Here is a 26,693-nt window from a genome sequence, read left to right on the forward strand (position 1 = left end):
ACACACGGGTGGGGGGTGGGAGGAGAATTTTTTTTAAAAAAAATCAAAAAACAAAGAAGAAATAAAGGATGGAAGGTAGATAGCAACCTCAAGCAATCTACTTTGCTCAGCAGGAACGCCCACAGAAAAAGAACCAAGGTTTGAACTGCTGCCATCTGATGCCATCCCTTTCCCTGAGACACAGGCACATTGCTGCTGCGGGCGCAAAGGGAGCAAATCCACACCAGAACTAAGTCTCACTGAAGAATGGCAAAGCAGGAAGACAACAACTAAGCACGTTAGTTTCACCTCCACGAATATGTATGTGTGTTGGCAGGGGAATGAAAGATGAGTGGCCTTTTGCAAAACCTAGACAATTACAACAGAGCAACACTGTTGTGTGCCACACAAATAACGCCTCCCTGAGAATCGCTGGTGAAGGGAAGCAAATGTGAAGGCTGCCATTGGTTTTTTTTTGTGACTAAAAGAAGAATACTGGTATTTACTGTATGTTATCTCAAAACCCAAACACATTAGGGGCTATTCAACACATAGAGGGGTTGAATCTTACAGCCCATTCATACTGCGCATTTTCATCATTCTGTTTGTTTTTAGGGCAAATTATCCTCTTTAGATTAGTTTTGATTCTAAGCAGTCTGAGAATCTGTATGATGAAATATTTCACGACAGTTGAAATCTTATAATGAATAAGATTTAAATTGTTGAGTTTCAAATTGTCCATGTATGTACACAGCAGAGGTATACAAGATGAATCCAAATCAGGCTGATCTCACACAGAACACTTCCCCTTTGTTGTTTTGTACGCCTGAAGTTACCTCCCTGTAGCCTACTTACACATCCTAATTACAAGATAGATAGGCCTATCCTAGCAATATAGTGTGATCGCTGGCCTGTCTCCTCCTCTGTGCTTAGGCATACAGCTGACTGCTGAGCAGTTTACTTCAGCTTTGATAGCAACAGCATCAACAGCAGGACCTAATGGGGTGCATGACCGAGAGATCTGAGCTCAGGCCTTCCATATGCATCTCCCCACTGCATCACAAATCTCATGCAGTATTACCATGGGCCTAGGAGAGAGGGGTAAGCCACGCTACGCTAGCAATGTTCAGTCACGTAACATCACAGTAAATGGGATTTTTTTTCAAATTTGTGTGTGTGCCTGTATATGTGGTGTGCTTAGCCTCTTTGGTTTTGTAATTTGCAGGGACTGTGAGGAAGCTCCACTAGTGTGTGTGTGTTTGAATTTCTTGTGAGTGAATGCGGGTCTGTGTGTGGAATATCATTATGCGTATGCGTGTTTGTAACCGCCTCTCTGCAAGTACATGGTGAGATGTTGTTTACTGCCTCTTCAGTGGCTAGACTGCATGACGGCATCCAACACCGTGGGGGTAAAATAGCGAATGGGTGAGGGGAGACAGCGCCAGGGTTATATAGCGGCTAACTGGGGAGCTGTTTAGTTTTATGTTAATTGAAGGGGCTTACACAGAACTCTATTGACAGTTAACATGCCCTTCAAGGTGTTCTTTGTGGTTCAGCACTTCTGTCAAGACAGAGGCAGTCATTTTGCTTCACCTTTATTTATATGCTTGACTACTCAGAACATTATGGAACACTGTGGGGCCCAGTAATAGATGTGGAAGGGGGGCAGGTGTGTGTATGGGAGGTCAGATGCCTCGCAGACGACCCAACCAGGTGTCTGGGCCCTTCATGACTCATCCAATAGGGATGGCTGTCCACAGCAGGGTAACTAGGGCTAAAGGAAGAATAGAAAATAAAGAATGAATCACAATAGTTTTTTTCCCCAGACATTATGCAAACTGGACAAGGCAAGAAGAGTTTTTTTAAGGTTGTACATCTTGAAAGGATGACAATTGAAATGGAACCTTTTTTGACCTCTGCAACAATCATCATACATGTTCTCCTAGATACAAATAACACAAGCCAGATTTCACATCCATGTTTGAAGCAAAGAAGTATGTGTCATTTGAATTCATGAACACACTTGAAGACTGTTTTGATAAGTGGGGTGTGAGTGTCACTGCCATTTCATGTCTAATTGGTTGGGCGTACATCTCTAGACAAGACCAGACAGGGTTTCCTACTCCAAGATCAGAGGGCTCAAACAGCAGCCCAGTCTTCCATCACACCACCAAGGTCACCTGTCACTTAGCAGCCCTCGACCACTGTGCATGTTTGATTTGGTTGACACATTAACAGACAACTGTGACATTTAGTTGTGGATGCGAAGAAGACTATGCCCTTTAAACTCGATCTTCACACTCAACAACCCTGTGATTCTGCCAAAGCAGCAACAGGCCGTGTTTTAAAAGTGTAATCACCAATTAGTAGGTGATTAAAAATGCATTGAAATCAATTAGTATTTAACATAAGGTGAAGTTAAACCATACCGCAGTAGCCACTGTTGCTGTACCACCACTCTACACCCTATTAATCAAATACACGCAAAACTCATTATGCAACCACTAAATTAGCGTCAGCACTTCTGTGCTAAATGGAAACAACGGGGCTTTGATACAACAGACAATGTCATTTTCAGTCAATAAAACAAAAAGACCCCCCAATAAGGACAGTGATAAAGTACAACAGGAAAGAATGAAGTCATTATGTTAATATTAGCTTGGTTGAGAAATGTCAAGCTTGTGAGAGGTGCTACATGTCTACAGCTAATCATTTAGGTTAATTGAGGTTTCCGGATAGCTAGGTCTTGTAGATTCCCCCATCTTGCCTTCATGTGACTGGTCCCCCACAATGTCTCAATGTGCCAAGAGTGAAAGGGAGGTACCCACCCTAATTATGTAAACCACTATTATCACAGTATGACCTACAACTAATTGGAGCAAATACCACTTGATGTTAAACGTTAAGGTAGCCAAGGTTAAATATTTTTCGCTCAGCCCTCCCTTACATATATGAATAAATGGATCGCTATCACTGACTTTAGTTTTGTGAATGAACAGTAAAGTTGTCGATGGGACTACAAAATCCCTCTAATCACTGGGCCTCTACAGAGTCTATTTTGCTACCACCTTGTTCACTTATCTGCTCAGGTTGGCAGATCAATGACAGAGAGGTCAAAACAGCTGTCTGTGCAACCCTAAGGTGGCTGACCAGTGGGCCTTACATACATTCCACTGTGGCACTGGGCTCTGAATACATACACAAAGCTGCTCATCTGCAATAAAGATGATTTAGCACTGTAACTCTACCTGCCCGCCACCAGTCTCAGGTTTGTGTGCCTTTTGATTAATCATGGGCCACAAGGGATTTATTGTATGGGGGATATTTGCCTCAGCGATTTAATAATGGTAGAGGAGGAACACAATTAATCAGAGGGGGTCCTACTCATGCCCCCTTTCTAAAAAACTTGTAGAATTAATGACTATGAATATGTATATTTATTTGTTTGCAGCGTACAGTATGTGCATCTGATTTGCAATAGTGCATATAGTGCTCAATAGTGCTGTGTGAACAATGTAGTCCATTGTGTGCTTTGAATATAGAGCTATCTCATGGGTGGCCAGATATCCCTGTAGTTGCATGGGTGAGTGGAACTGCTCATTATTGTGTTCGGATTCAGGATCTACGGGTCCATCTGATATCTCAACTTTGTCTCTGTATACATATACATATAAACAAACAGCTTCTTCCACTGTTCTACAAATATGCTCACAGGCTCATGCAGGTATGGGAACCTCCCTCCTGCTCTAGTAATCATGTACGAACAGCCTGGCACTATAGAAAAATAATGATGTGCCGTCCTGTTGGCTCATTTATCAGCATGTTTTACAACAGGCGCCGGGTGGAAGTAATTAAACTCTGCCATCATTACAATGAGCCAGGCCCCCCTCTTAATAGACACCCAATGAGACACTAGAGGCTTGCCTGGTAATTGTAGCTCCAACTATTTCTATCTCTCTTTCAGTGTGTGTGTGTGTCTACAATCCCCTTGTTTCATGTGTGGTTTTAATTAGTGAAGAAACAGAGCTGATAAGCAATTGAGAAAAAGAGAATGAGCAAGAGAATTAGAGAAAGAAGGTTATAGGTTTGTGCTCCCAAGTGTAATTTTGACCACCTTTAACAATGGACACGTAAAATGAATCCATTAAGTGGAAAATGTGGATTGCAAGTTGACACAAAGAACTGTATCAGGAAACCAACAGTCAGCATGTGCCATATACATGTCAATGAATACTGTATATAACCCTATCCTGCTCTGACAAACAGATGAAGACATAAAAGAGGAGAAAAAGAGTTTGTAATTTCTGTCATTCGATAAACAGATAAATATCTTCCAAAGATAATCCTGCACTTACAAGATTTCTGCAATAATCTAATATAAGCGCAAATTGATCTTCTCTGGGGACCAAGCAATTGCAGAGCAATATAGAATGCATATACTCAGCACAATGTGAACTCTCCTCTACTTTTACGGCAGCATTCTCTCTCTCCCAGGCTTACAATACCTTTAAAGAATACTTTCTTGTGTAACACAGAAACCCTGCTAATACAATAAAGAACATTTCTTCGGTTCCCAAGACCAAATTGAATAACCCAGGCAAGTTGGATTGAGATATTTTAAGCTCCTGTCGTACTGAAACAACGATTGGTACTTTTCTCAAGGATACAACAGCTATTAAGATGCCTGATTGGAGAATTACATCAGATCACTTGCCAGCTCACTATACACATTGGTTGCTTTACCATACCTGCACCATTTAGTATCACTTACAGCTCTAATGGTACAATTACCCTTCACCACCAGCACTAATAGGGCTCTAAGAAAACCTTTTGACGTAGGGCTGATGTTATGACCCTCGTACATACCCCTTCAAACCCCCATCTAGCTCTCACTCCAATGTCTGCACTCAGCTCCTCCAAAGCCCCTGATCGCTGGGGGATATCGATTAGGCCCATGACCCCAACTTCTACCCCCAACTCTCTAACTCCAACCCTCCTCCTACTTATTAGGCCCCTTCCTTTACTATGCTCTCTCCTCCCACCCTAATCCCATGATAATCAAATAGGGCCAGACTGACTCTTCAGCGCTGTACCAATTAGCTGGTGAGCAGGTCTGGCGCTAGTGATAGTGGTACCAGCAGAGGCGGCAGACACAGTAGTATCCAGGGAGGCTGTAAACATCCATTAGCGGTTAACCGTCCCTACTCATTTTTCCTTCCCATAGCTCTCTCATTAGTGCAGTGAGCCCTGACAGGTAAACAGCACTAATGGGAATGGCCTATCAATAAACTTGTGTGTTAACAGGAAGTACTAGCAAGGGTGTCTAACATACATACCAACAGCAGTAAAAAGGGAAGACGGGGGAATTCTCTGATATAAACAGCGATAAACACAGGGAGGCAGTACATTGTTAGTGATAGATGTTGCGTTGCAGACTCTGATTGTGTAGTTGGGTTTTTTTTCTTAAGTGTGGTGTGGCTGTTGCAAAAAAACCTAAGCAAGAGATGTAGAAGCAATTTTGGCCAAAAAAAGATCAGAGAGATCATATTATAAAAAATGATCAAATATCTATTCAAACTCACTTTGAAGTGACTGTGGCTACCAGGTGCTTCCATGACTATGTTTTTGTGGGTAGTGTGAGCTGCACAAAGTGTAACATTCCTTTGGTTGATGCTTATATTTCTCACATGAAAGAGTGAGAGAAAACTGCAAAGGCGAAACAGAGAGATTTAAAAGAAATAAAGACAGAAAGAGAGAATGAGGGTAGGAAGAAAGGCTAAGGGGGCTAGGGAGAGATGAGAGAGAGATGTTATTTATGTTTGGAGCAGGTTCACTCTGAGTTCACCTTACCATGAGACGTCCCCAAGCGGTGACAACCACACGGCTGCTGATCTGTGTGTCTGTGTGTGTGTGTGAGAGAGCTCATGTAACCGTTTGTGCATTTCTTTTCTTTTTTTAACATAAACATGTGTGCATGGGAGTGTGTGCATATGTGTGCCTGAACTGAGGGTCAACCACTGAGCAGTAACATTTCATACACAGTGGACACAGCGCATGGGGTGGATGCACTACATGGTGTACTGTGTGTGCCCTGTGTGTGTGTCAGGGGCCCATTACTATGGCCGTGGAGCACTAAATCAGCAGTGCTACTGCAGTGGATAAAGCCAATGATACACGGATTACATCCACACTCAGTCTCCGCTGCCCACATTTATCCACAGCCAGACAGATAAAGAGACGGTGCGTGCATGTGTGTGTCTCTGGGTGTGTGCAGAACTTGCCCTGTGCCTATAGGCACTGTCTATGGGTTTGTTCATTTTGTATATATACTTTAGAATACAGCTGTGTTCATCCATGTCTGTCATGCCAGGCACCACACACATTGTTGTGATTTTGATTTAAGTGTGTGTGTTATATTTGAGTGAGAGATATAGAAAAGCAGATTTACAGAGAGGGAGAGACATTTAGAGCAAGAGTTAACTGCCATTATCAAGCAGGACCCTGTTTGAGCAGTGTCTGTAGCCTTGGGTTGTATGGACTCTAATCCAACCCCAACCCGCTCCAATAAACAGCACCTTATCCGTGTCTTTCTGAGCCCACATTTACTACATCAACTCCTACAGAAACCTACTGGCACAGCACTAATTTTGTGTATAAACACTTGTATAAACATTTTTTTCAGCTTACCATGGGGGAAAACTGTCATAGCTCCCGTGCAGGACAGATCCGGTAATTCTGAAATTAAAAATGAAATCAAGAGATTACTAAAAAAATGTAGGTGACAGTGTTGACAAAGTTGGCAAAACATTTTTAATAATTTTGCAGTTTTTGTGTATAATGTCCAGGTCCAAGTGCAACACCATTCTTCTACACCATTCCAAGCTCCAGCGTCCTCCAGCACCACTCCTGCCTTAGACCTCCTCTGGTTTAATTACACAGGCTGACCTCCCACAGGTCGCCTGAGTAAAGGCCCCCTAAAGATCAATATTCATTCTTTTAGATCTGTCATCCACTTTTGACACTATCGACCATGTTCTCTCTCTGCTCTCCCCCTCTCTCTTCCTTATTCATCTATTTACCTCACCCCTTTTCCAGCCCCTACATCAGTGTTGAATTGAACCTGTTCTCACATGTATGAAGAAATTTGGATTTTCCTCTGCATGCCTACTGCTGTAATAAGACATTTCAGCTGCACAAAGCAAAACAATAAAGTAATAAATAATTATTCTTTTTAAATTTGTCATCACACCATGTAACACAAAAACTAGATTTTAGTTCAACATTTTTATTTTTATGCCACGCAACTTGTTACAAATTATGTATTTTTATTCTTTTGACATAAGCAGTTTGGGGTTAGAGGGTAAACGTCTAGCACCCTGAGCTAATTCAAATACTAGCCTCTCCACCTGTAGTGCATCGCTAGTTTTGGCCAGGCCTACTGGCCTCATATTCTCCACAGCAGTATTATTGTAGATAAGCACCACGTGGCTAATGAACAGAGAGGGGGTTTGTTGAAGGTCAGCCTCTTCATTTAAGGGCCCTCCAATGAGCTGGCCCATTCTGCATGGTTAAATGCATCATCATAATAATGCCAAGGACCTACCGTTTTAAAACTCTTGCATCTTTTTTTTCTCCCCCCAACTCCCCCAACCACCTAACATTGCCTGGCATACTTCACTTTACGTCTCCGGTATTCCCCTTCATCTGAATTATGTTGATTTTCCTGTTTCTTTCTGAAAGGCTTTTAAAGGTCTTGGCAATTATCCCTTTGTGGATGTGCTTAGAGAAGGATGCTGTCCATCCAACGTCTGCTGATGATAGGGAAACATGATTTAACACAATCAGAGATGCAAAGTAAGTCTGGATAAGGGTGCTGATGTGACCGGGTGCCAAGGCTGGCCAAGGTCATGTTCATCTGCATGATTAAGGGAGATGAATTCTGCCCTGACCTCTAGATTATGCCTGAACAAAATACTGGAGTGTGTATGAGTTTGTCTATGTGTGTCAATGGCTGGTCAAATGATCATGTGTCTCTTTCATGACCTAAACCTTTTGATAATCCAAACATTTCCAAACATTTAGAGAGTTCTCTTACTTGTATTTTTAAGTTACATGTTGTCTACTTTGCTCTCCTTTACACTAAACCGCTGGATATGGTGAGGTGTGGACAGTCTGTTCACTTTTCTTCTCCACTCTCTTCCTTCTTTTGGTGGATAAAGGGGAGATAATTGTGCTCTCTGCTCTCTACTGTCCCCTCCTGGTGGCACTAGGCAGCTTATGTTCACAAACTGGCACCTGCCCATTAAACTCCAAATGCAGAGAAACGTGTTGAGAAGGCCCCTGCACTTGCATCAAAATGTAAACAATACAACAATACAACTGTGTGTTGCTAAATGCTGCTTCTTCTAAGATAAGAAGAAAAATATTAGAAATGTCTTTGTCACTTTGGTCAAAGGTCTCAGTGCAGGAAATTTCACTGCAAGAACCCAGAGTTTAGTTGCATTAATAGGAAGTGGGAAGAAAATCCGGTGTGCTAAACTTATATTGTCTTTTGATTATCAGAAGTGAACTGTTTATTTTTTTTACCGTGTGCTATTTTAATCTACCCACTTTATTGTCCTTCAAATAATGACATGTGAGTACCATACTGCAGATTTTTGTTGAAAGCATTCATTTAAAGGATATTTTGTGTCTGCAATCAGGAAGGGTGGCAGTGCCCCCTTTTGCAGAGTACTGTATATTAAGGCACAGTTTCTCTTCTGCAAGGTATATATTAAATGAAGGCTACAATTCTCTTGTCATCATTGCTGTTTCTTCCAGGTACCCACTTCTTTTTTCTCTAAGTTTCCAAACCAGCCCCAGTATGCCAGCTGATTGGGGAAGCAGCCAGTACCCTTCTAAACACCCATAAAAATTAATACTAATATAGTATTGTTACCAGGGCCACAGTAGACAAAAGGATAGGCTAATGGGAAAAAAGGTTGATGAATAACAGAAAAAGAGAGGAAAAGTAGATGGCTTTCATTCCTTCCTCCCAGAGATGTATACCGGTCATTCAAAACCCCAGTGGACGGTGGCTGGAGAAAGGAGGAAGCAAGGAGCAAAGGCAGGTGATGGGAAAGGAGGAGAACCCTCCACAGCACAGGGCCAAATGTCAATCATCTCCTCAGGTGGGCTTCACAGACACACACACACATGTGTATACCATGCAGCATTAATATCTTGGGGAATTAAAAATACACTAGCAAAGAGCTGAAAGCGGTGCGAGAGAGAAAAAGAGAGACAGTGATGGCAAAAGAGGGAAAAGGAAAAAAAAAAAGAAGAAGCAGGGGAACAAACGGGACAAAGGGGATGTGCAGGGGATGCAAAGGTCGGAAAAAGAATTCAAAAAGCCCAAAGTAGATTCAGTGAAAGTCATTACCTACCACAAATTACCTGGGCAACAAGCTTAAAATAAATAAATAAATCAGTTTATATCAACAACAGAGGGGAGCGGGGTAGACTGGGGATATGCAGGCAAATTGCTGGTGTATATGTGTGTGCGTGTTTGGGGGGAGAGGATGAAAAGGAGGCAAAGGGGGGGCAGTGGCAGGAGAAGGATAAAAAATCGATGGACAAACAAGTGAGAGGGTGCTCGCAAAAGGAAGCCAAAGGGGGGGAAATTAAGCATTTAAAGAAATTCTGTTTTGGTGGTTGTGGAGGAAGATGAGAAAAAGGAGAGGTGGGGGAGGAGGTGGGAAGCCGAGAAGCACAAAAGCGCCTGAGGTAGAGGGGTGTGAGTGTGGCAGAGACAGGCGGCCCACAATGCCCTGCAGCTCGATAGGGTTGAGTGACCACATCAGGTCTTGAGGCAAGCGGCGAGACATGGGCAAAACCCAATGGCTTTAAGTCAAGAGGATTAGATTCAGGGTCTCTCTCTCTCTCTTTCTATAACCCCCCTTTTTTTTCTTCTCGCACTCTTTTCATGTGTATTAGCTGGACTGCCCCAGTGCAGTCCATCCAATCAGTAAAGAGAAGGACCAAAGTATTACTAATAGTCTGGTTTTAATGTTTCAAGTGGTAAACCGGAGAGTTGGCCCCGTATGCTCGGCACCAAGGTAAACAGGTCAATAGTATTGATCCTAATTCTGACTCTCTCACCTCTCTCTCTTCACACACACACACAGCTTCTCAGCTCAGAAACATGGAATGCATTAGAGGCTTTCTGCATTGCACCGAAGTTGAGGATGGTGAGTTGACACATACACACCGAGAAGAATGCAAACACACACACACACACCTTTTTTCAATATTCACACATATAAAACAGTAAACACGACCTAATACTGAAACCCCACAGGCCTCAACACACTTAAAAAACAAATAGGTACACAAAAACACATACTGACTTCCTGATATTGTTATGTCTAATTTCACTCTGTCAAACAATACAATAAAGTATGTGGTAGGTGGCAGTCTTTGCAGGAGCTGCTGCACCCAAACACGAGGGCACAGTAAATCATTTGAATACAGATTCCTATTGTCCTTCTTATGTCAATAAAACTCAGCAGTGCTAAGGAACTAGCGTGGTCAGCAACATTATGGGACCAATTAGCATTTTCTTCTTTCTTCTGCTGGTTGATCTATTTAAACAAGCCTGGGGGGTCTGCTGTACTTACTGTAATTAAAGCAAAAGGAGCGACTCTTGCTTGAGAGAACGAACACATAAAGGCTTCCTCACTAGGGGGACCTCCAAACTGCACAAAGTATCCCAGAGTGGTTTTATACAGAGAGATACAAGGGGCTGTACAAAAGGTAAATGTTGTGAGAATGCTGTGGTTTGTGAGTTTGGAACCAATGGGACCCACATTTGTTACTCAATATGGCCATCCTCATCGAAAAATACCCTGAATGATACTTACTTAACCCCCTAGCAACTCCAGGAGCAAAGCAAAGTTGCTGAAGCTGCAATCAAGCCTTGGCAAAAGAAAATTCCTCTTCGGCATTGCATAAAGATTTTGAATGGTGATAATGAAAGAATCTGCAATAAATAAAGAATATTGTCTCTTCACAGTTTTTATACTAATCCACAATACTGGGTCAAATAAAAAGTATTAAAAAAGCAAGTTTTGGTATATGTAGGTTTCATTGGTGAATATGAAACCTTCACTGATACTGCTCAAACTCTTCTAGCTTTGGGCCATGTTAGCAGAATCACTGAGGCATTAAAAGCACAGCAACGACAAGCAATGTAATTCAGCCCTTGTGCTCAAGATTATGACACTTAGCATGGATTGAATAACCCTTATTAAGGCATTCATTTAAGCTAACATGAGATAAATTATAGGCTGTCATGACACAGATACCCTGGCTGTTTAGACAAGAGCTGACACTAAGGAAGTGCATGATTTAGCCTGATTGATGCAACAATTTCTCTAATGTGACGTTATCTGATCTGATGGATATTATTATATCACGAGTCTATAATTATTTTCTGAGAAGTGTTATTTTAGAATGAATTGTCCACAAACTTCATTTTTTTTCCATAATCATTAAATCATGCCATGTCATTTACGGAAAAACACATGCAAGGAACGTCTTGAGACCAAAAAAAGAATCTTTTCCTAATGGCTCGATGCTCTTAGTCTTCCACGTTACAGCTCTGTTCCTGCCCAGGAAGCCTGGCAATAAGTGGCAGCACCCTTCAAGCAAAAGAACACGCCAATGCTATTTCTACACAACAGATATGCACAGAAATATAGATCATTTGTTTGGCTATTATACTTCTGTACTAGTTTATACTGTCATAGTTGACAAATCATAATGTTTTGACAATAGAAGTCAAACTTGTCATTCAATCAGCTTGTGACATTTCTGTAAATACCTGTGTACAATGTTGACTATCTTTATGTGTCAACATGAGGAATTATGAGTATGCGTATATACAAGCTGTGTGTTTTTGTGATTGTACAAGCCCTAAGGACAAACGCTGCCTGAAGTTGTGTAGGTGACAGCGAGCCATCCTGCCAGATCAAAACCTGTCAGCCATGCAAGCCCAGCCCCATCCACATCCCCAATGTTTCTCCTCCTCTTTATCTTCCTTGTTTCCAGCCTCAAACAAGCACCAGCACTTATCAGCCAGACAAATAATTGGGAAGTCTGCCGCCTGCAATACACTGGTCCTCACCTCAGTCCACCCGGGTTGCGTCAGCAATGTCAGCTCCCATAAGGACCAATGCTGCATGCCAGAGCACAAGTCTAACTATCTCTATCATGCATATACTCCATGCATCTTTCCACGTTTTTTTTTTTCACTCAGTCTAAATCAATAACATATCTAGCTGTCCATCTATCTCATAAGAATAAAACTTTATATTACACAGTAACTGCTTTACATAAGCATTTCTTTCTCCCCTCTTTCTTGGCAAGATAAAGTAGGAGAGAGGGCAACATGGATCTTCTCCCTTTAGAGAGGGATGTGTAGTGGACAGCATTGGTGATACTCTGTGCAGCTTCAGTACATTGTCACTGTCATGTCACAAGGCCACTTGAGCATCTCGTGTGGACAAGGTAGCTGGCAAGCAAGGAGACAGAGAGATAGGTCCAAGGGGCCAGCGGGAGTTGATGCTGATGTTGCACCGCTGTTGTAGTGGATATGTAGTGGCATGTGTGCAATGTGTGTTTGTGTGCATGTGTGTTCCTACACTGAGGAGCCATGACAGGGACAGCGGTTCAGCTGTCATTTTGGGTGCTACGATGCGATTGGCCGGGGCTGACAGGTCAGAGGGGTCTATGTCCAACAGAGCAGCGTGTAGGTGCTTCTGTGTGTGCTCTGAAGTGAACGCAAGGGAATCACCTCCCAAACGTCACAATCACTGAGCTGTGTCGCTCTACCTCTCCACATAAACCTGACATGCTGTGACCGTACCCAGCCCTCTGGTATTTGCGTGTAATAACCTTTTATTGATACACAGGGGAGAGTGGCATAATGTAAAAACAGTTGTTACACACTGAAATCCAGTCTATTTACCTATGAAACCCAGGGGTAACAGGCTGCATATCACCAACTATAGCTACACAAAAGCCTCTAGGCAGTGTGAACTATATGGCCCTTGATTTATACTTTATTTATACTCAGTGATGTCCTATAGGACCCTTAGATGGTCACAATGAACCTTACATAGTTGACTCTTGCATAAGCGAGGGCAGTTACTAAACCTCTGACCCATTTCTGAATACATTACAAACCTAACTACTACTCCCACGCACGTGTCCCCTAATGTCAGGATACCATTTTGCCCTTGAGCCACTCTCAGCCTAAGCTTTCCCAGTGCAAGTCCAGGCAGCCACAACTGCCTCCTGCAATGCACGAGGTGACATTGAGAGGCCCTCGAGTCTCTGCGGATTTGGGGTATCCATCCAGCTGCTCGCACACAAATAAATAATGCAATGGCCGGCTAATGCAGTGGGCCCTGACGCAGTGGCTGACGTTGCCTGCAGCTACCTTTGGGCTGGAAAATAATTACCATGCAAAAGAGGGGGGAAAAGGCCCCCATACATAGTGTAATGGGCTAAAATGGGGTGATACAATGCAGCTGCCCTCCACACTTCGGCGGCTCTCTCCTGTTCTTTCTTTTTCTCCATCTCAGACACCCTCGAACTCTCTCTCTCCCTCTCTCCCTCTCTCTTTTACAATAAACAGCAACCAGTGCCTGGCCAAGCAGTGCTGTCCATTCCTCTACAGAGCTCAAATACATGAGCACCTGTTAGTAACACCAGACTGTTGATGAATCTGGGTTTTTCACTGAAACAATGTCACCTGTATTGTAGTCAAGTCTATTTAAAGTAAGGAGGAGGGTATTTACAGAAATATGATACTTCTCAGGCATTAGATAAAAGCTTTACAGTATTAAGTCAAAGAATTCTCAAGAAATTTCAAGAAAATTGTGAAAATGCTCCTTCTTTAGAGATCCCGGCAAAAACAAAAATGTACCAGCTGTACAACAAGGACAAGAGTCTTGTTTTCATACAACCATACAAACTTGAGCAGTGTGTAGTATTCCAATTAGGCTTTGGCATTGACATTGGCCTCAGTTTACAGTGGGGCAAACAGACGGGTCGGTATGTTGACTAATCCAGTGCAGGCACAGACATGCTGATCATAAATAGAGGGCTGATCAATGATCTGCTGTTTACATAGGCCTGACAGTGTTTACTGAGACACCTTTAAACACAACCCTCCTCCACATTCGCCTATCAGCATAGATACAGGTCCTGACTCAAAGGTTTATTTATACTGCCCCGCAAAACAGACTTTACTGCACAGTTACTGATGCATGAATGAAATGGTAAACGCAAATCATCTTCTATTGTAAATACAAAGTCACAGTGAATAGGTTTTTCCAAAGTTGCATTGCTTCTCTTTTGTTCTGGGTGTGGATTTAGAACAAAAAAACAAATGGAGGGTTGAAAATCACTGATTTTTTTGTTTGCTTTTGTTTTTGGTTTTCTTGTTTGTTTGTTTTTACAGTAGACAGAATTGGCCCTGATTTGGCCCTTGAAACTGAGATAAATTTGTTCCAGGTATGACACTATGACACACACAAGAGGAATTGCAATATAGAAAACTGTAACTGTTATTTGGCCTGCTTAACGACAGAAACGCTATTGCTTTTACACAAAAATATGAAGCATTCAATGTCCAACTGCTCATATTGTCCTTCACACTTCACACACGTCTTTAACCCTCCCATTCAGTTAAAAATGGTGGGATGGGGGTGAGTGCCATGGAGACGGCTGGGCATCCTGGGATTGGGGCATGCCGCCTGCCACCAGGTCCTCTTCACTCTAGGGGTCTGTCAGTCAAAGCAGAAAACTTCCCTTTGAAGCCCTATTAACTCTCTGGAGTGTCTCCCTGCCTAAACCACAGCCTCCCACCACCTACCCCCTATACCTCCATCTCCCTCACCCTCCAATGTGCTCCCCTTCCCTCCCTCTGTTGCTTCTTCCCTTCCCCTTGTGACCTCTACTTGAAATCCGCTACTGCCAAATGTCCTCAAAAGTTATCCCCTTATCCCCCCTTATCTCTGTCTCAAGCTATGCAATCCAAAAATTAAACTGGGGGAAAAAGAGTGGCACAGAAAGAGCTTAGTTTCACTTTTGCAAACCAAATAAGGTTTAAAATGGTAAGGCGTCATGAGAGAGTAACTCTTAAGCCCTGAGACAGACACGCAGGGTGGTTCCCTACGGCTCACTTGGTTCAGTTGTGAGTGACACTGACTGCTATGGCGTATTTTCCCATCCAAAAAAAAAAAAAAAAAAAAAAAAAAAAAAGCCGTGGAGAAAAATGAAACTGCATAAAAAATTCTGGTGCACAGCACTTGATAATTGCTGATCAAGTCATAATTTTCATGCAGATTAGGTACCAGCAACAGTATTTGGTGTTATCAATTAGGACATTGTTGGTTTTATAAATAAAAAAAAAAAGATAAATTTGACTTATCAGCAGCACTGCTTACAGTAGACGCCAAGGTGTGAGAGTGATGTGCTAAGTGCTGATGTTTAAGAAAATGCTTTGAAGGCACATGTATCATAGAGTGCAGCTCTCATACCAGAGCATTAGACTTGCTGATGTCTTGTTTAAAAAGTGATGAAATGTGTATTAGATTTGTTGTTACTCAAACAGCTGTGTTCACACCTCACACTGACTTGTTAGTGTTACCAGTGGATTTCAGATAAGTGCTCACTGACTTCCTTGTTAGCCACACTAAACAACATAATGTATGTGTGAAGGCATGTGTGTCCATGTGTGCACATGTGATCTGAGTCCATCCACGGAAGTGCATTAGAGTATAGTGTGTCACACTTCTGAAGGAATTAATTGAGAAAGAGAGAGACTGATAGCTCAAGCCTGGAGCTGCTGAATATGAAGTCTGCGGCTTAAAGAAAAGTCAGGAGGGACAAAGATAAAGGTGGAAAACTCAACAGTTTTCTCTCAGATGCCTTAAACCTTGTTCATTGAGATGGAACAAACTGAGGCATTATTTTCTCTTACCTCAACAAACCAAGACTGACCAATTAACCAAAACTAGCTGCTAATTATTCGGACTTTAATTAATACCCCCGGCATACCCACTGACATTACCACATTCCTAGAAATCCTCAGTACATCAGATCGGCTTAGGAGTGTTTGACTTTTACTGACATCAACCTCTGGTGCAACTTTAAAATCTTATGTCTATCAGTGATGTCATCCACATCCATAATCGATTTGGGGGTCTAAGATGGACACCTAGGCCATTAGAAAAATGACAAGCATCCATCAACCAGCAGTCTCTATGGGGTAGTGAGTCACATGAAACACATAGTGAGGCATCGTACATTTAACCCTGGGAGTCCATTTGACTGCACAGCTTCTCTTTCTCTGCTCCACTGTGACTGTGCCGAGGTGTCGCCCCCTCATTGCCGACACGTGGCTGGCAGGCCGGCTCATGGCCACGGGGTCTGCTCCTTTGAATAACGGCAGGTTAAGACATAATCATCCTCAGCGAAGAGAAGATTCACTTTGACCTCATCACCTCTCTCCCCTCATTCACAAGCCCTGAGAGAGATGAAGGCAGAGACAGAGACAACGAGAAAGAGAAAGAAAGACGAAGAGAGATAGAGCAAATTACAGTGTGAACCCAGAGGCCAAAAAGAGACAGAGGGAGCAGATGAGGGTGAGGATAGTTAGTCCTTGCCTTTGATGCTTAACTCTCGTCGACAGCGCAAAGACTGAGAATCATAGAGATGTGCACAGAAAAACCTCTCTGTGGGTTGCCTCGCTACAACCCCAAGGCTGCACAATCATTCTCACATGTTAATGGGCTGCCATTTGGCTCCTAAATCAACCGAGGGCAGGAGCAAAGCACAAGACAAATATCCAATTCATTATATGAAGCCAGTGAAGTTAAATTATGAAAACATTAAGAATGACATCTGTAAAACTTTCCTATAATAAATAGACATTTCATGAGGCGAGATGTGCATGCATCTAGCCGCATGAAGTAGTGCATTCATAAAAACACACACTCATACTCATGCATGTGGCATAAAGGAGTACACAGTAGGGAGTGCCACAGCAATTGATGAAGAAAATTCTTCTCATGTACCCCGTCCCAGTTTTAGACTTCAAATTCACTCTCTCAGTTGCTCTCTCTCATGCCCCATCTCTCCCTCTCATTCTTTCTCTCCCTCTCTGGTCCACTAACCCAGTTTAAAAGCAAGCAGCCAGACACCTCCTCCTGCAGTGTGTCTGGGACAGTAGACAGCTCCTAGTAGAACTAGGCTTCTAATGAATACATACAGACCAATGTGAGTGTATGTGTGTGCATTTATGAGTGTGCACTCATGTTCACTGTTTGAGACCTCAGTTTACACACACATTTAATTAACTGCTAACTGAAACATACATACAACATGTGATACAAACATAGTTGTAGTAAAGATAACTCCTTATAACACCAATCATTTGTGTTACTGACTGCTCTGTGGATTCAAACTGTGGACTACTAAGTACTGCTAAACTAATCTAAAGGATCTCTGCATTCACAGGAGGGACCAGGGTTGTAGATGATGCCAACACAATTGCTAATTGTTAAGGAGTATTAACATTCCTCTGATCCAAGTCCTCACCATTCACTCATGAATACACACCAGCTAAGCAACACTTAGAATTCAAAAGACTTGACATGACATTTTATGTTTTAATTGTCCGCAAGCAGGAGGTCAATCACCCTCAAAACCTTGCAGCTTGTTGGTGTTTGGTTATTATAGGTAAACGCAGCCACGGACCTGATGGAGTGAACAGGCACACGTGTGGTAATTAATTTTTAAATTAATTGGTTTTTATGCTTTTATTAATTTCCTCAGCTCTCTCCCTCTCTCTGTCTTTGGTTTCATCAGCAGTCTGTCAACAGTCTTCATAGCCACACTCAATCTTTTATCACCTCAGTAACACCTCAATCAAATCCCTATCAGTCACTCATCAGCACCCAACTCCGGCCAAGTTGTACACACAAACAGATTCAGATGATGAATGAAAAATGCAGACACATTTTACATTCACATACACCTTTGTTGTAACTAAAGACCCATCAGCCCATCAATAAATCTTGTGATTATATAATCATCAGCCTAATTAGAGTAATACGATTAGTTCCTGTTTTGACAAGGTGGAGACAGAAAGCAGCTGATGATTCATGGTGCAGACATTTAAACACACTCAATGTTTGTTCCTTTTACAATTCTATCTGATCAGTTTTACTAGTTATGAGTAATGAATGCTTTATTCTTGCACAGGAGTGCTTAGGACTGACATATAAAACTGTACAGGAATATCCTAATAAGACTAAAGATCGCCATATTCTTACTCATAAGTATCACAGAATTTAATGACAGCTAAACTGATGGTAACTTGTTCATAACTTTCCTATTTTTTGCCAGTTCAACCGATTGATGCACTCCCTCTTTATTTCAGTATGTAAATACATCTTACAGATTTAAGGGCGTTCACTCGTCTCTCTCCAGTTCCCACCTTCCCTCCTCCCTTCCTTTCACTGCTCCCTCTGTCTCAACATGTACTAGACACAGTGCCTCCCCTTGTATGCAGCCCCACCCTTGTCCAGCTCACAGCTCCAGCCAGCATCCACCAGCCCTGTTTTGTCATCATTAAACCTTCCCTGCTTGCCCTGCTTTCCTTGATATATGTCACCTGCATGGGGTTGCCACTGCCAGCAGTGGAGGGGTTAACTCTATTTTGTCCAGAACCCCATGCCTGTGTGTGTGTGTGAATATGCGAGTGTGTGATTGTGCGGGTGTACCAGTCCGCTTTGTGTACATGTCCACATAGGCATGTATTGCTGTCCGTGTCGGCCTGTTTGTTCACTTGTGTATGTGTGTATGTGTCCATGCAGGACCCTGGTCTGCTCAGTGTGTGTGTGTGTATGTAAAGGAGAAATTTGCCTGTCCTTGCCTAAGTGAATGGCTAGGATTAAGCTGACAGCCCACCTTAGTGATGGCGAAATAATTGGTTGTTCAGCTCTGTCCTTGTCAGAGCGCTGACAGTTCTGCAGATGTCCTGTGCGGTTCTCCAAAGGTTAGGCTCAGCTGGGGCCGCCATTCATTAATCATTCCGCTCTGACAGTGCACCGAGCAGCCTGCAGCTGCCACCCCGTCCCCCTCAATTTCTGTCACCGCCTTGCACCAACACCACCAATACCCCCCCCCCCCCCATCCCCCTCCTAGGTCTCCCTCCACCCCCATGTGTGTGTATGTGTTTGTGTTCCTCATCGTACACACAAACAAGTATGCTTAAACATAAATTTGCATGAAAAGTCAAGGGATGTATACAAGCAACAGCATGCCCCGTACATGAGATTGTGAACTGGACAAGCAGTAAGGTAAGGAGGTAAACAAAGCGCACAACCTAAGGAATAAGTCTTCTCAGCTAATGATCTAACTTGCTCTTTTTTTCAAATGCATTGCTCACCACAGCAGCCAGAAAATGACCGTCTCTTGTGTGTGCATGTAAGCATGAAAATCCTTCTGTAAATCCAGGCACGTATGTCGTTCTCATAGCTTTTCCTGACGTCACAAACACAATATACAGTCAAGAACTACATTAACCAGTATTTACCCTTATCGGCCATTAACTAAGTAATTCATCATGGATAATGACATGCTGCTGAAGCAAATCTGCCTTTGAAATGTCCAGAATAAGATGCAATGGCAACTGATGTTTTATGAAATATAAATAAGGGCCATGTTTTTAACATGCATGTCAACTTATTCAATTTCAAAGGCCCAGCTGAAAATTACTATTACAATCTTGGCGAGGTCAGACACACACTCGAAAATTACCTCTCATATGCACTAACAGTTCTGACCGTGTCAGCAACATTGTTCTGACCCCTTTCCCTTGCTCACTATCTAACGACCCTCTCAACCTATTTTGTACCTCGTTCCAACCCATTCTCCTCCGCCTCCACAACTCTCTCAGGAGTGGTGTTTCCATCATGGCCTTCAGTATAGCGGGGTCTGAGTGGAAAGGGGGGAGGTGACTGAAAAGAAAATGGAAGAAGGCACAGAGAGCATAGTGTATAGAGGTGTCCACTGGGCACTAAGTGGTGAGAAGAACTGAGGTAAATCTCCCATTATGGTCTACCTTCTCCTCAGCATTGAATAACACCTAGCAGGAGTGGCCAGCTACCATGAAGAAAACTCAGTGTGGTCAAAACCGCCATGTTTATCAAAAATGGGCATAGTGTTAAGAGTTATGTGTAGCACCATAAAATATGTTCACTACAGACTGCACACAAATATGCTAGTTAAGCCTATGTTTAGCATGCTAAGGAGACAATGTATATCAATGCACATAAAACAATCCGGCTCTTCAGAAGCTTTATATAAAACATGTACATAGCAGGTAATGTCCAAGAGCCTGTTAAATGTGGGATTTGTGACAGTTTTCTATGGTTAGGCAGCAGAAGGTCAGCTCAATAAATGAAAGAAAAAACAGGTCCAGTTGCAGCCTTGCCTATTTAATGCCCATTTATTTCTTAGAGAAACACCAAAGAGGAAATGGCTTAAGAACAAGGTCTCCTTTAGAACCATGGCCTTTAAATAAACACAGGGTGTTTACACTTACACTTTAACCTGGAGATATTCAAATCAATTATTACCATAGGCCACTTGCATAAATCTGAATGTAAATATTTCTGTTTAGTTTAAATAACAAGATCATTCAGGAGCCCATATTGACCCTCAGCCTACACATCTGTCTATTCTTTGAATAGCAATTGTAGCCCAGGATAGGGAGCTACGTGCTGACATCAGCAGAGAGAGGAGTGGTGTTAGAAAGAAGAGGCAGGGTGCCCTGTTGTGCAACTCTGAGGAAATTCCCTCTCTCTCTATCAAAACAGTTTTTCCCCCCCTGGAGACAAAGGCTACTGTGACTGTACGCACATGCACAACAGCACAGATGTAAATATAAATGTCTGTCAGTGAATAGGAAGAAAACAGTACAGTGACAGCAGACTGCCTCTCCCCAAAAAGTTCATTTATAAGAGATGATGTTGGTTATACTGTTGGCCTGCTGGATATGAGAGGAATGGAGATTTATAGCATTAATATTCTATACATTATGATCATGCCAATGGGTGATATTCTGGCAATTACACTAATGAACTCTCAGCACAGTGCCCCATGTTAACATCACAGCTTGAGGGTGGACAATCTTTCAAGCTCTAATCTACTATATCTACCCATGCCTACAATCCTGTATCAATTCACATCAGTCATTGGTTAGCGGGATACACTAAAAACCCCTGTGCAGGTGCAAAGACATCTGAAACTGGAAGACATATCACCTCGACCAATAATGGGCATGCAAAAACGACGAATTCTTCTTGAATTCAAAAGGAAACGTATAGTGGAGAGTGTCTTTGATTTGCCCCTCGGAGATTACCTATGTATCATAACTGTATGTAGATCATCCATACCCACTCTACCCCAACCCCCATCACCACCCCCACCACCACCCCATGACTCCAGTTTGAAATAGGAGCAGAAAGGGGAGGCACATACAGTAGATGACGAGCTCCAGTCACGTGGTAAAGCCCAGGGAGGATCTCATCAGCCTGTATGTAGATGCGTATGCTGAGTGAGTGATTGCCCATGGCTGGAAATTGGTGTAGAGGGTTTCACGGGGGAATTGGAGGGACGGGTTTTCTCTCAGTCTCTCTCTCTCTCTCTTTCTCTTTCTCTGTCATACACACAGCACACAGCAGCAAACACACACTTCCAGAGAAATGCACAGAAATACACACTTATTGGAAAACACCCACTGCAAGACATGCACACACAGTGTGCTCACACACAAATCTCCCTATATGCACATGCACACTGAGCCAGGATGATTAAGGTCCTATGCAGAACAGATTCTGAGTGGTACTGTGCCGTGGTTGCCTGTTTTCCCTGCTGAATACAAGCCACTAGCTCAGTATTCTCCAATGGGGAAGAAACCCGTCATCACAAATGCAAGATCAGGGGTAATTACGCTGTAATATGCCACATGAAATATTTCTTTGTAGCAGGAATGGGATTCCCTTTACTTCAAATTTAGAAAAGATATATTCCACACAGCCTGGCTGCTATTTTTTGCCACCATGTATTTAAATTTGCTACTTGTATTTTTAGAACAATTTAAACTGCTCATTTGCAAATGTTTTACATCTCTGCAACCTTCCTGTGTCATCACTGTCATCCAGTCCTGCTGGCACGTGAGATCAATCCTACTTCAGTATTGATCAATGATTCCGATCAGGTGAGATTATAGGTATTGCAGAGATATCAATGCAATGATGGATGATTGATAATACAACCCACGGCAAATCGATCAGTGGGATATTGCTGATAAGACTCTAGCTGTACAGTGTTGCATGGCAATTTGCATTTACTGCAGCAGACTCTGAACATATCATCCAATTTTTACATTTGGTTTATGTTAAAACTACAAAACAAAGATGCACCATTGTACTTGTTTGGTTTTGTTGAATACTGCACAACACAGTTGTATATTATATTCAGACAGCATTTGAGGGAGTATTACCAGCATTTTTTTCATCCCAGATAAGCCTACATATTTGATTCCTCAAACCTATGCATCTCTGCCGCCACGTATTGTGACCATTGGTCCATCACGCCTACCCTTGGTGGATTAGGGCAAGGGGTGATTTGTTACCCTTTTGGGAAGCTGTCTTGGACGCTCATTTTCCCCTGCTGCATATTCTGCCCCTCTGCTGCCATGCCCCTCATCACAACCCCCCACCCCGCCTTTTTGATGAATAGCCAGGTGCATGAAGGGGAGCAGCCGATCTCACCACCAAGGTTACCGTAACCTGGGCCCCACATCTGGGGGCTACCTGCCTCCAATTAGCACTGCAGAGAGAGAAAGTAAGAGAGGCAGGAGGAGGGTGGAGGTCTGTTGTAGTAGGGAGAAGGAATAGTCCAAGGATCTTCCTTTATAGGCTTTAAATCTGCATGGCAATTTCTGGAGACTGGTGTTGGATAGGTTCCCGATTACTCCTCCTCCCCTCTCTCCCTGTCTCCCCCGGCAGCAGGTTGATGTCTCCTTGCCTAGTTTTTGTCACTGATCACCCAGCCCCTATATGCCCTGATTACTGGTTGAGCAGCAATATGGATTGCTCTGAAGGACAGGGGGGACTTATGCCAATGAATCTTTTTTCTGCTTTGGAGCACACAACGGGCTGGATTTCAGAAGAGAAATTTTAAATACATATTTGTCGAATCATTGGATAAATTGGAGATTGGTTTATCAGCACATTTGAGCAATATCTACACACAGACATTTGAGTGTGGGAACAGGGCCATTACTGTTAATGAGCTGTGTAAATGCAGAGAGAGCATTCATAATATATCTATTCTGATACATAATACATGGTAAAAAGTTAGAATACCTACACCAAGCCACTTCATAAGAATCCACATGTACTGTGTAAAATCTCAAAGAACATTTATTCACCAATTATGAGCTACAATTCTGACACTTCTCATGCCCTCCTGCAGCCATCTTCAATAACCAGTGAACCCCTTTTGCACTCCACGCCACCCCTACCTGCTTTCTCCTCTTTCTCACAGCCACTGGGTCCACAGCGCCTAACCACAAGTGGCCAACAAATAACCCTCATATTACAAAAAATATAATCCATATCTAGAACAGGAGACTGAAAAGATTCTAACTCTGACACTATCTCAGGCTCCCGCTTTTGTGTGCCTTTATATTTGCACACAAAGCCTGAACGCAGCAGTTTTCCTTCTCTTTGTGCGGATGTCGGGTTTTCAACATAGTCCAGCACCACTAGAGAACATCGCCCAGCGATTAGAGCCTGAGGTACAAGAGGGCCACTTCACCTTCACCAAGATTAGAATGAAACAAAGACTGAATTCTTCATATTGTGCCAAGAATGGTTACAGACAGGAGAAGAGAAAGCCAAATACAGACATGCTGAAGAGCTGACTGGGGTGACTTGGCAAGATTTTATTTTTTAAAAGAGATCACGAATAAGGCAAACAACTCAGTGAAATCTTTCGAATTTCACTGCAAAATGTTTTGTCTTCTTGTGTTTAATACCTTCCATCTACCAGACTGTAACTTCAGCATACAGATCACACTGCTACACCTATGGCCTTTGTTGCCGTCGGCCAGTATTGTAGATTCAAAGCACTCAGCCAACAGGGTCAAGGCCTTGCTGTGTGGAGAGGTGAAGGCAACATGACCCGCCTCTGCCTATTCCACTGCTCTCCACCGCAGCCCGCCTCCTCCTGCTGCTCAGCTCCATCATATTTACTCCTGTGTGTCTGTAACTGTATATGTACATGTCCATGTTCCAGTTTCTTTCTCACATCTTTTGCTTGCTCAGTCAACAGGCTCTTGGTTGCCTACCACTGGCTGCTAATTGCTGCTGACATTATTTGGTCTCTCGCTGCTTAGTTTAGGACAAACCCCTCATTCATGTGCTGCGGACAGCTCGTTAGGGCCGACCCCCACCTTCTACATCCCTCTCTCTCTCTCTCTCTCCCTCTTTTACTGACCTCCTTAATTAACTGGTAAGGCGCTGCTGGGAAATTTGCACACAAAGGCCTGGTGTCTAGCCTGTTAGCCTCCCACTACCCAAACACCCCTTTCCACCTCCATTTCCTCCCTCCTCCTCCACATCCTCAACCTGCTACTGTCTTCATCCTGGCCCCAAACAGAGGTCATTGTACAGTTGCAGAAAAACAACGATGAAATGAGTCCACACACAAACAGCATTCACACACATTGACCAATTCTTTCATTCCTTCCTTGAAGACTGCCAGCCCGTTTTTGCCTTTCTCTTCTTTCCTTTTCTGTGTTAATAGTGGGCCTCATTAGAAAGGCTTGTTTGGAAGTAGTTCACTAGTGATACTCTCTGAAGTTCTCTCTGTTTGGCTGCTTTCTCTATTTAGCTTTATTGCTAGAATTCCAGTTCTATCTTGCTTATTCGTCATGCTCTTTCCTCCCTACACTCCTCCCTCTCCTTTTCAGGAAGCCCTCTGAGGCTTCAGCTGTTTTTTTGTGGTCCCCGTGGAGGGCTCCCAAAGAGCAGTTAGCTGCCTGTCAGCAATGAGGCCCAATAAGGGGCCAGCTGAAGAATGCTTGGGGCAAAAGAAGTGTAAACAGGTGGAGCCTCTCTATTATACGGGACCCCTCTACACTCTCTCACTCCACCTTCAATTGTCTTTTTCTATGTAGCCGTCAACACACACACACACACAGTAATGTGCATTCCACCACCAGCAACTGCCACTTTGTGTGCTACTGTTAGAAAGTCAGGTCTGTGCACAGTATCCCACATCTTCCCAGAAAGCCTCTTTTCACCTAAATATTTTGTTATTGTTTCTATCCTTGGGCTCCACGTGTGATGGAGTGCATGGATAAATGTGCGTGTGGAGCAGGATTTGATGGCATGCCAAGACCCATTTCATACTCATTTTCTGGTTGCTCCTTCTTCTCTCACAACTGCTTTTCACTCTTAATTTGCCATTCAATTCTTTATATCTTTATTGTTTATTTATTGCTTATTTATGCTCATCATACTGGACCTTTCTTTCTGTGGTAACCAAATTCTTTAAATATTTTCTATCTCTCCTCACTCTGTCAATTGTTTACACATCCATGCATCGTAATTTCTCTCTCTGCAGTTTTGTGTGACGTGCACTCATATTTGCTTGCCCAAACTACTGATGATGGAATCCTTTACGGCAGGGGTAACAGTAAAAGAAAGAAAAAGAAAAAACTAACTTCTGTTCGCCTGGGGAGTACTCTGCAGTCCATCTGTTGAAATTGCTCCACATATTGTGACCTAGATAAAGAAAAAAACTTCACTCTTATAGGTAGCACTGGCTTTGTTGTTTGACACTTGTCTATTCATTTTACTGGTCTAGTTGTCTCAAAATAGAAGATGTTTGCATAATTTTCACCTTTACATATGATTTCAATACATTGGTATTAGAAGGATGAGCTGCTATAAACCTAAATCAAATTACATTACAATTTTTTTATTATTATTATTATTTACAGGCTACTTTTTATGTATTGAAGGTTTACATTTAAATGTTTCACAATGAAAAAAGACTAACATAACCAAAAAGTATATTACATTCTAGAGACGTGTACTCAAGCAGTCAACCTCTGACTAGCCTAGATTGTATTGCCATCTTTATTCATTCAGAAATGTGTTGCTATCCTTTTTTTCCTCTTTTCATGGTTTTCCAAGGACCCCCATCATTGTCAAAAGAAGATGCGCAGGGTTTTTGTAATTGACGTGAGGATAGAGAAGTGGGGTGAAAGGTTAAAAGAGATATCCTTTGCCTGAATAAGACAGTAAAATTGACTGCAGGAGTGTCTTTCAGAAACTCTAGCCTGACCTTGAAGGAGGACCAGTAGGAGGTTCCTATTCTCTTATGGACCGAAGATGGTAGGTTAAGTGGGCTGTCATGGCCACACAATTCCACATACACATACTGTAAATGCACACACAATTAGAAACACTGCTGAGAGGCTCCTATTGTGCACTTCTCTGACAATATTATGTTTGGGCAAGAAGAACATTCATTTGCCTTCTTTGAAGGAAAGTGCACTTCTCGGCCATCTT

At 42.7% G+C, this 26,693-nt stretch overlaps 1 long non-coding RNA gene across 1 annotated transcript in view; it reads right to left on the reverse strand.

Annotated features, from left to right (window-relative positions):
* Positions 1–6,661: 6,661 nt before the first annotated feature.
* Positions 6,662–26,693, reverse strand: part of LOC114449010 (uncharacterized) — an 81,404-nt gene continuing 61,372 nt past the window's right edge. The window contains exon 3 of the long non-coding RNA XR_003671939.1: positions 6,662–6,714. This is a non-coding gene — a long non-coding RNA (uncharacterized LOC114449010). The remainder of the gene's footprint in view (positions 6,715–26,693) is intronic.

The sequence above is a fragment of the Parambassis ranga genome, chromosome 16 (assembly GCF_900634625.1).
Source record: "Parambassis ranga chromosome 16, fParRan2.1, whole genome shotgun sequence".
Classification (NCBI taxonomy): Eukaryota; Metazoa; Chordata; class Actinopteri; family Ambassidae; genus Parambassis; species Parambassis ranga.